This window comes from Zalophus californianus, chromosome 13 (assembly GCF_009762305.2).
Source record: "Zalophus californianus isolate mZalCal1 chromosome 13, mZalCal1.pri.v2, whole genome shotgun sequence".
NCBI classification, from domain to species: Eukaryota; Metazoa; Chordata; class Mammalia; order Carnivora; family Otariidae; genus Zalophus; species Zalophus californianus.
The window spans coordinates 40,994,882-41,007,381 of record NC_045607.1 but is presented as its reverse complement, the minus strand read 5'-3'; the positions used below and the strand labels follow the sequence as shown (position 1 = coordinate 41,007,381).

Sequence of the window (12,500 nt, the reverse complement as noted above, 5' to 3'; positions counted from 1 at the left end):
TGCAAAATGATTACAACAGTTGTATTAGCCACCACCTGCATCCTGACACATAGGTATCATTTCTTCGTTGTGTTGAGAATATTTAAAATCTAACCCTTTAGCAAATTTTAAGAATATGAAACAGTATTATTAGCTATAATCACTATATTCTACATCAGATCCCTAATCTTAAAACTTGAAATTTGTTCACTTTGACCAACATTTACCTATTTCCCGTATCCACCAACTCCTGGTAACTACCACTTAACTCTCTTTGACTCCTGAGTTTGTCTTTAGATTCCACATGTGACTGTTATCATACAGTACTGGTTTTCCTCTGGCTTATTTCACTTAGCATAATGCCCTCAAGGTGCATCCAAGTTGTTGCAGATAAAAGGATTTCCTTTTTTATAATACATGTATAATAATCCATTGTTTGTGTGTATCTCACATAGTCTTTATCCATTTATCTGTTAATGGACACTTACGTTGTTTTTGTATCTCGGGTATTGTGAGTAATGCAATGAACATACAAGAGCAGTTGCCTCTATGAGATCTTGATTTTAATTTATTTACATATGTAACCCAGAAATGGGATCATTGGATCATACGGTAGTATAATTTCCTGAAGAACCATGATACTCTTTTCCATATGGCTTTCCACTTTGAAATTTACGTCCCTATCACCAGTGCTATTCCCTACCACCACTTGTTATCACTTGCCTTTTTGATGATAGCCATTCTCCCAGGCATGAGGGGATAGCTCAATGTGACTTTGATTTGCATTTTTCTAATGATTTGTAATGTTGAGCACCTTTTCATACACGTGTTGGCCATTTGTATATCTTCTTGAAAAATTTCTGTTCAGCTTTTCTCTTCGCTTTTTAAATTGAGTTGTTCTTTTGCCATTGAGTTGTATGTGTTCCGGATATATTTTGGATATTAACTCCTTATCACATATATGCTTTGCAAATATTTTCTCCTATTCTGTATTTTCACTTTCTTGTTCTGTTGTGTGGACCCAATCTATTTGATTTAATCCCACTACTATAGTGTTGCTTTTGTTGTTTGTGCTTTTGCTGTAATGTCAAGGAAATCACTGCTGAGACCAAGGTCAAGGAGATTTTTTCTGATATATTGTCCCGGAATTTTACAATGACAGGTTTTAAATATAACTCTAATTCATCTGAAGTTCATTTTTGTGAGTAGTGTAAGATAGGGTTCTAGTTTAATTTTTTTGCATGAGGTTATCCAGTTTTCCCAACCCCATTATTGAATAGACTATTCTTTACCCACTGAGTAATCTTAGATAATATTAGGTGACAATATATGCATGGGTTTTTTTCTGAGTTCTTGATTCTCTTCTATTGGTATATCTACCTGATTTTATGTCAGTACGATAGTGTTTTGATCACTGTAACTTTGTACTCTATTTTGAAATTAGGAACTATAATGTCTCCAGGTTTGTTGTTGTTGTTTTTTTTTTCATGATAACTAACTATTCTGAGTCATATTGCCTTGTTGAATTTTAGGATTATTTTTTCTATTTCTGTAAAAAAATGCCATTGAAATTTTGATAGGGTTTGCCTTGGCTCTGTAGATGCATTCAGGTAGTGTGGACATTTTAAAAATATTTTGATTCATGAACATGGGATAACTTTCCATTTATGTTTGTCTTCAATTTCTTTTATTAGTGTCTTAGAATTTTCAGTGTAGAGGTCTTTTTCTTCCTTGGTTAGATTTTTTCCTAAGTATTTTATTGTTTAAATGCTATTGTGAATGGGATAATTTTCTGTTATTTCTTTTTTAGGTATTTTGTTGTTGCATAGAAGCACAACTATTTTGTGATACTGATTTTATATCCTGTAACTTCATTGAATTTGTTGATTATTCCAAGCAGTTTTTTGGTACAGTCTTTATAAGATCATATCATCTTTAAACATTTTACATCTTTTTCCTGCTGATTGCTCAGATGAGGATTTGCAGTACAACGCTGAATAGGAATGGTGTGAGTGGGCACCTTTGTCTTGTCCTAACTAAAGGAAAAACTTTCAACTTTTCACCATTGTGTATGTGTAGGTTTGTCATATATGGCCTTTATGTTGTTGAAATATGTTCCTTTTATACCCAAAGTGTTGGGCACTTTTAACATGAAATGATGTAGTTTGTCCCATGCTTTTTTGTATCTACTGAGATAATTTTTAGTTTTCATTTTATTAATGTGTATCACATTTATTAATTTGCTTATGTTTAACCAACCTTGCATCCCAGCGATAAACCCCACTTGATTATGATGAATGATTCTTCTAACTTGCTGTTGAATTCAGTTTGCTATTTTGTTGCTATTTTTGTTTGCATCCATATTCATGAGGGATATTGGCCTGTAATTTTCTTTTTATATAGTATCCTTAACCATCTTTGATATCAGCATAATGCCGGCCTTGTAAAAAGAGTCTGGGAGTGTCCCCTCCTGTTCAGTTTTTTGATTGAGTTTGAGAACAACCGGCATTAATTAATTTTGGCAATTTTTAATTTTGGCAGAATGTAGCAGTGAAACCATCTGGTCCTGCCTTTTCTGTTTTGGGAGGTTTTTGATTACTAATTCAGTATCATTACTTAATATTGTTCTTTTCAAGTTCTGTTCTTCATTTTTCAGTCTCCTTAGGTTTTATCTTTCTAGGAACGTATCCATTTTTCCTAAGTTATCTAGTTGGCATATAATTGTTCACAGTGGTCTCCTGATCCTTTGTATTTCTGTGGTATCAATTACAATGTATCCTCATTTCTTAGTTTGAGTCTCTCTTTCTTAGTCTAGCTAAATGTCTCTTTTTATCTTGCCAGGAAAAAAAAAGTAGCTCATAATTTCATTAATCTTTATTATTTTTTCTGGTCTCCATTGCTGCTCTAATCTTTGTTACTACCTTTCTTTTGCTAACTTTGGGCTTAGTTTTTCTTTTATTTTGAGTTCCTTAAGGTGTAGAGTTAGATTTTTAAGAAATTTCTTGTTTCCTAATGTAGGCATTTATCACCGTAAAGTTTCTCTTAGAATAGCATTTTCAGCATCTTATAAGTTTTGATATATTGCGCTTTTCTTAATTTGTTTCATAGTGCTTCTTGATTTCCCTTTTGATTTCTTCTTTGACCCATTGGTTATTTGATGGTGTTGTTTATACTCCACATATTTGTGAATATTCCCACTTCTGTTATTATTGTCATTGGAAAAGATGTTTGGTATGATTTCACTCTTCTTAAATTAATGAAGACTTGTTTTGTGACCTGTCAGTGACAGATCCTGGAGAGTATTTCATGTGCATTTGAGCAGAATGTGTATGCTGCTGCTAAGTGGAATGTCTATATATGTCTGTTAAGTCCATGAGGTCTAATGCATAGTAGAAGTCCAACATTTACTTACTGATTTTCTGTTTGGATGATCTATCCATTTTTGAAAGTGTGCTCTTAAAGTCTCCTAATACTGTACTATAACCTCTTTCTCCCTTTTGATTTGTTAGCATTTGCTTAATACATCTAGGGGATCTCATCATGAGTGCGTATGTATTTATGACTGTGATATCTCCCTGATGAATTGGAATTTTTATCATATAATGACCGTATTTGTCTTTTGTTATAATTTGACTTAAAGTCCATTTCCTTTGATACAAATATAGTTACCTCTGCTCTTTTTGGTCTCCACTTGGATGGAACATCTTTTGCCATTCCTTCACTTTGAATTATGTGTGTCCTTAAAGTAAAGATGAGTCTTGTTTTATCCATTCAGTCTTTGCTTTTTGATTGGGAAATTCAATCCATTAATGTTGAGAATAATTACTGATAGGTATGATAATTCATTCTTTCTATATTATATATAGAACAACTTAATCAAATCTAAGGATGGGATTTTTAGACCCTACAATCCATAGCCAGTGAGTCAGAAGCACAAATGATAACCTGGGCTTACAATTAGCATTTTCAGTGTGCATGTGTGGAAGGCAGTCTTGTGGCACTTAACCTGGGGAACCTCTCTGGGTAGATAGTGTCAGAATTGAGTTAAATTGTAGGACACCCAGCTGATGTCCCAGCTGTTGTTTGGTGGTATGGAGAGAAAACCCTCACACCCACATCAGAATTGGGTTCAAAATCTTATTTAATAGGTAAGGACTTACTAATTCCAACTAGCTGTTTTCTGCTTGATTTTAAAATTCCATTCTTGCAGCCTTTTTATGTAAATAGATGATTTTCCATAGTGGTATGCTTTGTTGGTATTCCTTTAGCTTTTGTGTATCTATTAGAGATACTTGCTTTGTGGTTCCCAAGGGGCTTACATAAAACATCTCATCAGCATATGATAGTTATGTCTATAAAAAGTTAACTTAGACTGAATTCAAAATTCTGTCCTTTTACTCCATTTTCTCGTCAATATTTTAATTGTATATCCATAATCTAATATGGAATCTGTAGCTATTTTTAATACCTTGGTCCTTCAACCTTTACTCAGCACATTAACATAATACAGTATGAGTGTATTCTGAATCTGGTAATATGCTTGCCTGTACCACTGTGTTGTATATTTTCATGTTTTCTCATTGCTAATGAATGTCCTTTTTCAGTATGAAGAACTTTAAGCATTTCTTGTAATGCAGGTTTAGTGATGATGAATTCCTTCAGCTTTAGCTTATTAGGGAAGGGTTGTTTATTGTTACATGTCCTGGGGAAGAACTTGGAATGAAATTCTGAGCTGACTTAGGAGGTTCATGAACTTGGATAAACAAGTTTCTCTCTCTGGGAAGTTCTCAGCCATTATTTCTTTAGATAAGCTTTCTACTCCTTTCTTCCCCTGAGACTCCCAAAATACATACCTTATCTCTCTCTTTTAATGGTCTCCCATAACCCCTGTAGGATTTTTCATTCAATTGTATTTCAATTGACCTATTTTCTAGATCACAGATTCTCTTTTCTGCGTGTTCAAGTCTGTTGCTTAAGCTCATTCTTAAATTCTTCGGTTCGTTGTATTCTTAAGCTCCAAAATTTGTTTGGTCCTTTTAAATTATGTCTTTTTATTGAGCTCTTCATTTTGTTCTTATATTGTTTATCTGTGTTCTCTTGTAGCTCTCCAAGCATTGCTGTAGAACAAATATTTTGAATTCTTTGTCAGGCAATTCTGGATCTCCATTTCTTTGGAGACAGTTATCAGAGATTTACTTTATTCTTTTGGTGGAGATGCTTTTCTGGCTCTTCATGATCCCTGTAACCTATCTGTGCATTTGAAGAAGCAGTCCCCTCTTCCAGATTTTATGGATGAGTTTTGGTAAGGGAAGGCTTTCACTGGTAGAAGCTAGCACATTGTATTGTGCTAGGACTCTAGGTTTAGCAATGCAGGGTGCCAAATCTAGGGGCACATTGTGGGACCAGGTCTGAGGTGGGGGTGATGTTTTTCATCCCATGCACTGTGGCCAGAGCATCAACAACTGTGCTTTTTGGCAAGCACTACTGAGGGACCACAATTCTTGCAAAAGCTGTCTGTTGGTGTACTAAGCAGCACCCTCAGGACCTGTAGGTAGGGACCAGGGCAGGCTGTGGTGGTATTCAGAGCTAGTGGTGTAGGAACAGACAGCTGCAGGCATGAGCTGCAGCTGCCTGTCTAGTGACAGACACATTTCCCAACACACTCATATGGGCACAAGGGGCAGGATCAACTACGGGCTCCCTTGTATCAGGGTATCATTGTGCTCTCCAATGGCTTTGTGCTACACTGGAGGTCCATGCAGGTCCTCAGCTGGAAGGACTAGCTATAAGTGGTGGTCCAGGCTAGTGACAGACAGCAGGGTCTGCCCCACACCTGCAAGCAGCTTTGGGGGCCCTGGATGGTGGTGTGCTCTTCTGTGGCCACACACTCTTCTCCTGGGCATACTGAGGGAGAACCAGTAAAGGTGATTGGGCTGGGTATATGCCTGAACCAAGCTGGAGGGGCGAGCAGTGTGTTCACCTGTAACTATACATTCCCTTCCATGCATAACTCCAGTATGTTGCTAATCTACAGGTCTTCCAGAGCTGTTTTTGTTCATGAATAGCTAGCTAATCATTGATTTTTGTGAGGGGATAAGGACACTGGGATCTCCTGTATCACAGGTTTTTTTTTTTCCTCCAGAATCTGTACTTTAAAAGAAAGTAAAACCTATAGAATGAGAGAAAAAACAAATAATCCAATTTAGAAATGGGCACAGGACCCAAATAGTCATTTTCCCAAGAAGCTATTCAAAAGGTGTTAAAAAAACGGTGTTAAACATCACTAAGTATTAGGGCAAGGGAAACCAAAACCACAACGAGATATAAAAAGGACTATCATCCAAAACAATAGATAACAGTATTCATGGGGACATGAAGAAAAGGGAACCCTTGTGCACTGTTAGTGGGAATGAAAAAGTATAGTGCTTGCTCAAAAAATAAAACTACCATTTGACCCAGCAGTCCCACTTCTGGGTATGTATCTACATTTTAATATACATACACGTTTGTGTATATATACACATTGAAATACTATTTAGCTGTAAAAAAAAAAAATCCTGCCATTTATGACAACATGGATGGACTTTGGGGACATTAGACTAAGCGAATGAAATAGAGATTTAAAATATAGCACAATTACTATAGTTAACAATACTGTATTGTGAATATGAAAATTGCTCAGAGGAAAAGTTCTCATTACATGGAAGGAAAAAAAATTGGCACTACGTGAAATGCTGAATTTTAACCAATCGTCTTCTGGTAAACATTTTGCAGAATATACATGTATCAAATCATATTGTATACCTTAAACATAAAATGTCTATTACATCTCATTAAAATTGGGTAAAAGTATCAAAAAACGAACATTTAAATGATTGATTTTGAGTTTAGCTCGAAGGAAAGGGAACAAAATCTTATTTAATACCCAACGGTAGTTACATCCTGTGAACATGTATTTTTGGTTACTATTTAGCAAGGTAGGCAAATTAAGATGGTATCAAGTTCACACAACAAATTAATAAAAAATTAAATGATTCAAACACAAATTTATCTGATTACACATTTATACACTTTACGGCTTTATGTCTGCTGCCCTGCTGTTGAACATCTTTATGGTGTTCTACGTCTTAGTGAAAATGCCAGAATGTGTCTTCACTCATTGACCCAGTATTAAAAAGAAATCCTGTAAATCATTGTTTCATTCATTCTTTCAAGAAAGAACTTTTGGGTGTCTTACGTTTTACACACTTTGCTTCTTATAACTAGTTGCTTAGAATACAAAATGAACAAACTTGTTTCATCATGGAGATATTAGTCACAGCAGTTGGCCTAATTCTGACTTGAGTGATTCCATTTTCACATGCTTAAATCTTTCTTCTCAGGAAGATAAGTGATTAAACATGACAATTTCATTTTCACTTTTTGCAGCTAAGCTGCTGTTGTGCACCCTCTTAGAAATAAATGTACTTCAGAGAAGATGAACTGATACAAGCACTTTGTAGGTGCTCTAATATTAAACAATTCATAAGCTACTTTAGGATTTAATATGGGTACTTGGAGCTCACTTTGGTTCTCAGGAGTTGGTTGGTTAGAAAAAAAAATTCCATAGTACAGATAAACTAAAATTCTAAATGTGACTCAGCTGCTGTAGGTATTCAGGGAAGTTCACCATCTTGTTATATGTAACATTTAGCTCACTAAGTGGTATAATAAGAATAGTATTATCAAAATATGTAGAATAAAACGCAGCATAAGTCATCTAATGAATTCTTCTCTTCTTCTGAAAAAAGGAAATTAGATCTCTAGATGCATATGCAGAAAACACTGGATTCTGAGAGCCACTGCCCCAGGAAATGGACACCATGGAACAGCATTATTGAATTGAGCTGGAAAAGCCACATCCCTACAAAAATCTCAAAACTGACCCACAATAATGTGTCTGTCTCCAGAGAAGGGCTCTACACTGAGGAGAAACTTCTGGAACCGTAATCAAGAGTAGGACAGGGACCAAAAAAAGGTAAATTCTAGATAAAGCACAAAAATAATAGTAAAGGGAAATTTGTAAAGTTATAAAAGCTACCTTACCATATATACCTCCTTGTGAAAGTTCAGAAAGCTCAATGCATGTAAAATGAGCAACACAAAAGTATTAAGGCCTTTCTTAGTAGTTTTAGGTTTTTTTAAATTATATCCTCTATGTATTCTACTTTCTTGGTTAGATATTTTTGTTCAGGTACTGGAATTTAGTTGCTTGCCTTCAAATTCTTTTACCTTTACGGTATTATGTTGTATTTATTTGCTCCTGTACTCCTATAATATTCTTAGGATTGTTTTTATTTCTAGAGGATCACTTCTGATTTTTTATTTATATGTCATGCCTTGAATAAATCTCTAACCTATTTAGCGTAGCTGGAAATATACATTAAATTCTGCATGTTTTTTGGGCATGCTTCTCTGGCTTGCATACTTTTTTCGAAAGTATCACTCAGTCTATTTTTCATTTTCTTATATTAATAAGCTATCTGGCCTTAATACTAAGGGAAAGAGGTTAGACAATGAGAATGGCTAGATAATATTATAAAAACTGGTAATAATTATACACTTACAGAACTAAGATGAAGTCTTGAGGAATGTATAGTATGCAATGGCTGTATGAACTGCTAGTCTGGACACAGCATAATTCTGTAAAAACTGTTTTCAGTAATCCTAGTAATATTGATAGTATTCCTATTGCTATTCTGAACCCATTCACGTGTAATATGTTATCAAGCAAAATGAGTCAACAAAATATTTTAACTCTGCCACATCCTCTATTTTTTAGAACCAAATACCTATGTGGAAGAAACTGGATAAATATGAATGTGATATAGAAAAAAGGGAAAACTTTACAATTAGTTACACATGGGAATAAACGCATGTTTTATTTCGAGATTCATATTTTCTGATATTACATACAATAGAAGATAAATACATATATATGTATTCAGATTCAAATTACCTCTAACTTAGTAACAGTGAACATCCATTTTCTTTTCCCTTTAGAAGAATCCAAGGCTAATAGAGAATTGGCTGATTCCCTGTGTAGGATGAGCCCAGAGGAAGCAGTCATATCAGGTTGCAAGGTAGCTATCAGTGATAATTAAAACCAGCTCTGAAAGAAACTAGAAAAGGAATCAATGAAATAAAGAACTGGTTCTTTGATAAACAACCAGATTCCTCACACACACAAAGTCCACCAATAAATAAAATCAGAAATGAAAGAATAACAGACACCACAGAAATGCAAAGGATTATGAGATGGAACACCCTAGAAGAAGTGGATAAATTCCTAAAAACATACAATTATCCCAAACTGAATCATGAAGAAAGATATTAGTAATGAAATGGAATTGGCAATCCAAAGACCCCCCAATAAACAAAAGTCTAAGAGCAGGTGAATTCTACCCATCAATTAAATACATCTATCATGCTAGCATTACCCTAGCAGACAAAGCAACTCTAAAAAAAAAAAAAAAATAGAAACTACAGGTCAATATCCCTGATGAAGATAGAGGCCAAGTACCTTCCACAAAATATGAGATCACATTCAATAATACATAAAATGGATTACTTACCACCATTAAGTAGGATTTATTTCAGGTAAGCAAGGATAGTTTAGTATTCACAGATCAATCAACATGATACACTACATTAACAAAATGAAGGACAAAAACCATATGATCATCCCAATAAAGAAAAAGCATATAGTGAAAATCAAAATTCATGATAAAAACTGTCAACAAAAGGGGTTAGAGGGAACATACACCTTAATACAAGAGAGGCAATATATGACAAAACTACAGCTAAAATCATACTCAGTGATGCAAAGTGGAGAGTTTGTTCTGCTAGGATCAGGACCAGACAAGGGTGCCCACTCCACCACTTTTATTCAACATAGTATGGGAAGTCCTAGCCACAACAATCAGCCAACAAAAGGAAAGAAATGGCATCCAAATTGGTAAGGAAGAGGCAAAACTGTCACTATTTGCAGATGACATGAAACTATACATAGAAAAACCTTAAAAAAAGCTGACAAAAAAATATTAGAACTAAGGGATCCACAAATAAGAGCCTTGCCTGCCTTGGGACTTGTATGGTGACCCTATCTGTGAAACTAATGCATAGACCCACTCACTGCTGAATACAGCATTCAGCCTCCTTGACTGAGAACCTAACCAGCACACACAAGCAGCTGTTTAGCTCATCTTACAGCCCTACGTACAGTGACACTTGAGTAGAGAGCATAGCAAAACCAGTTGCCCCTTCAGGCCAGGGAATTTAGCACACAATCCTGCTTGATTTGGGTCCCCAAACAATAAACTGTGCTGGCTACATGGCCCATTCTGCTACCCTGCCACTACAAGGAAGCTAATTCATAGCGTCTGTTGATAGGAAACCTGACAAAAGCAATCAAGGAACCACATAGCCCATTATAGCCTTGCTTTTGCAAAGAACCAGGCCAGATTAGAATGGAATGATCTATTCAAAATATTGAAAGAAACAAAAAATGTCAGCCAAGAATACTATACCCAGAAACGCTGTCCTTCCGAAGTGAAGAAGACAGAGGACTTTAACACACAAAGTGAGGAAGCTCATTACCACTAGATCTCTTCAAGAAGTGCTAAAGGGAGTTCTTCAAGCAGAAATAAAAAGACGATGGTAAGCAGAATAAGTCAGAGAAAGAAATATATGAATTCCTCATATGTGGAATTTAAGGAACAAAACAAATGAACATAGAGGGGGATAAAAGAGGCAAACCAAGGAACAGACTCTTAACTCTAGAAAGTAAATTGATGGTTACTGGAGGGGAGGGGTGATGGGTATTAAGGAGAACACTTGCAATGAGCACTGGGTGTTGTATGTAAGTGATGAATCCCTAAATTCTACACCAGAAACCAACATTACACTGCATGTTAACTGGAATTTTAAAAATTTGGAGGAAGAAAAACACATCATAAAACGTGAAGGTAGAGTAAAACTCACAATGGTAAATATACAGTCTAAGTCAAATTCTCTACTATGACAATGTTGGTGATTAGTTCACTTATAACTCTAACATTAATAACCTAAAATGGAAGGGAGAGGGAAACAAACTGAGGGTTGCAGAAAGGAGATGGGGGGATGGGGTAACTGGGTGATGGGTATTAAGGTGGGCACAGGATCTGATGAGCACTGGGTGTTATATGCAACTAATGAATCATTGAACACTACATCAGACACTAATGATGTACTGTATGTTGGCTGATTGAATAAAGGATACATATTTGACATACAAAAAAAGTGTAAAGTTTAGGAATGCTGTAAAAGTTATTAGTTTAAAATAAGATGTTAAAATTTTAAGATTCTATATAAACTTCAATTACAAAGGAAAAAGTGTGTAAGAGTTATACAAGGAACATGATAAGCCAAACCATGCTGATACCAACAATCATCAAATTACAAAAAAAGACAGGATGAGCAGCAACAATGGACTTACAAGAAGATCAGAAAAACACTAAAATGTCAATAGTACATTATTTGTTATCAACACAATTTAAAGGTTAATGGATTAAAGTTTCCAATCAAAAGTCAAAGTGGCTGATTGGATTAAAAAAGCAAGATCCAACTACATTCTACCTATACACAACTCACTTTAGCTTTAAAGACACAAACTCAAAGTGAAGGGATGGAGGAAGATATTTCAAGCAAATGATAACCAAAAAGAGCAGGGATAGCTATACTTGTATCAAACAAAATAGCTTTGAAACTAAAAAGAAGGTCACTGTGTAATGATAAAAGGTTCAACCTGTCACAAAAATATAGGAGTTGTAAATGTTCATGCACTCAACATTGGAGCTACTAAATATATAAAGCAACAGGAAGCAATAAACAGCAATACGCTAACAGTTGAGGAATTTAATACCCCACTTTCAACAATGGACAGATCATCCAGACAGAATGAATACAAAGCAATAGATTTAAACACCCTATAAACCTAATAGACCTAACACATACAGAGCATTCTATCCAAAAATAGCAGAATACATATTCTTTAAGCACACATAGAACACTTTCTAGGATAGATCATAGGTTAGGCTACAAAACGGGTCTTCACAAATGTACAAAGACTAAAATCCCAAATACTATTTCAGACCACAATGGTTTGAAACTAGAAATCAGTAACAGAAGGAAAACTAGGAAACAACCTTCTCCTGACAAACCAACGGATCACAAAAGGAATTGACGGGAATTAGGAAAGTATCTTGACACAAAAATGAAAACACAACACACCAAAATGTATGGGATGCAGCAAAAGCAGTTATAAGAAAGATGTTTATAGCTATAAATGAATACATCAAAATAAGAGATCTCAAACAACCCAACTTTCTGCCTCATGGAAGTAGAGAAGAACTAATTAAGCCCAAAGTTAGGAGATGGAAGGAAATAATAAAGGTTAGAGCAGAAAAAGAGGAAATAGTTTTCGTAATATTTGCTATTTTCCT

General features: G+C 35.2%; 1 long non-coding RNA gene across 2 annotated transcripts in view; it reads left to right on the top strand.

Moving 5' to 3' along the window:
• LOC113934749 overlaps nt 1–10,755 on the top strand; it is a 48,948-nt gene extending 38,193 nt beyond the window's left edge. For both annotated transcript variants that reach the window (XR_003523784.2, XR_004819541.1), the window contains exon 4: nt 7,770–10,755. This is a non-coding gene — a long non-coding RNA (uncharacterized LOC113934749). The remainder of the gene's footprint in view (nt 1–7,769) is intronic.
• The last annotated feature ends 1,745 nt before the right edge of the window (nt 10,756–12,500 follow it).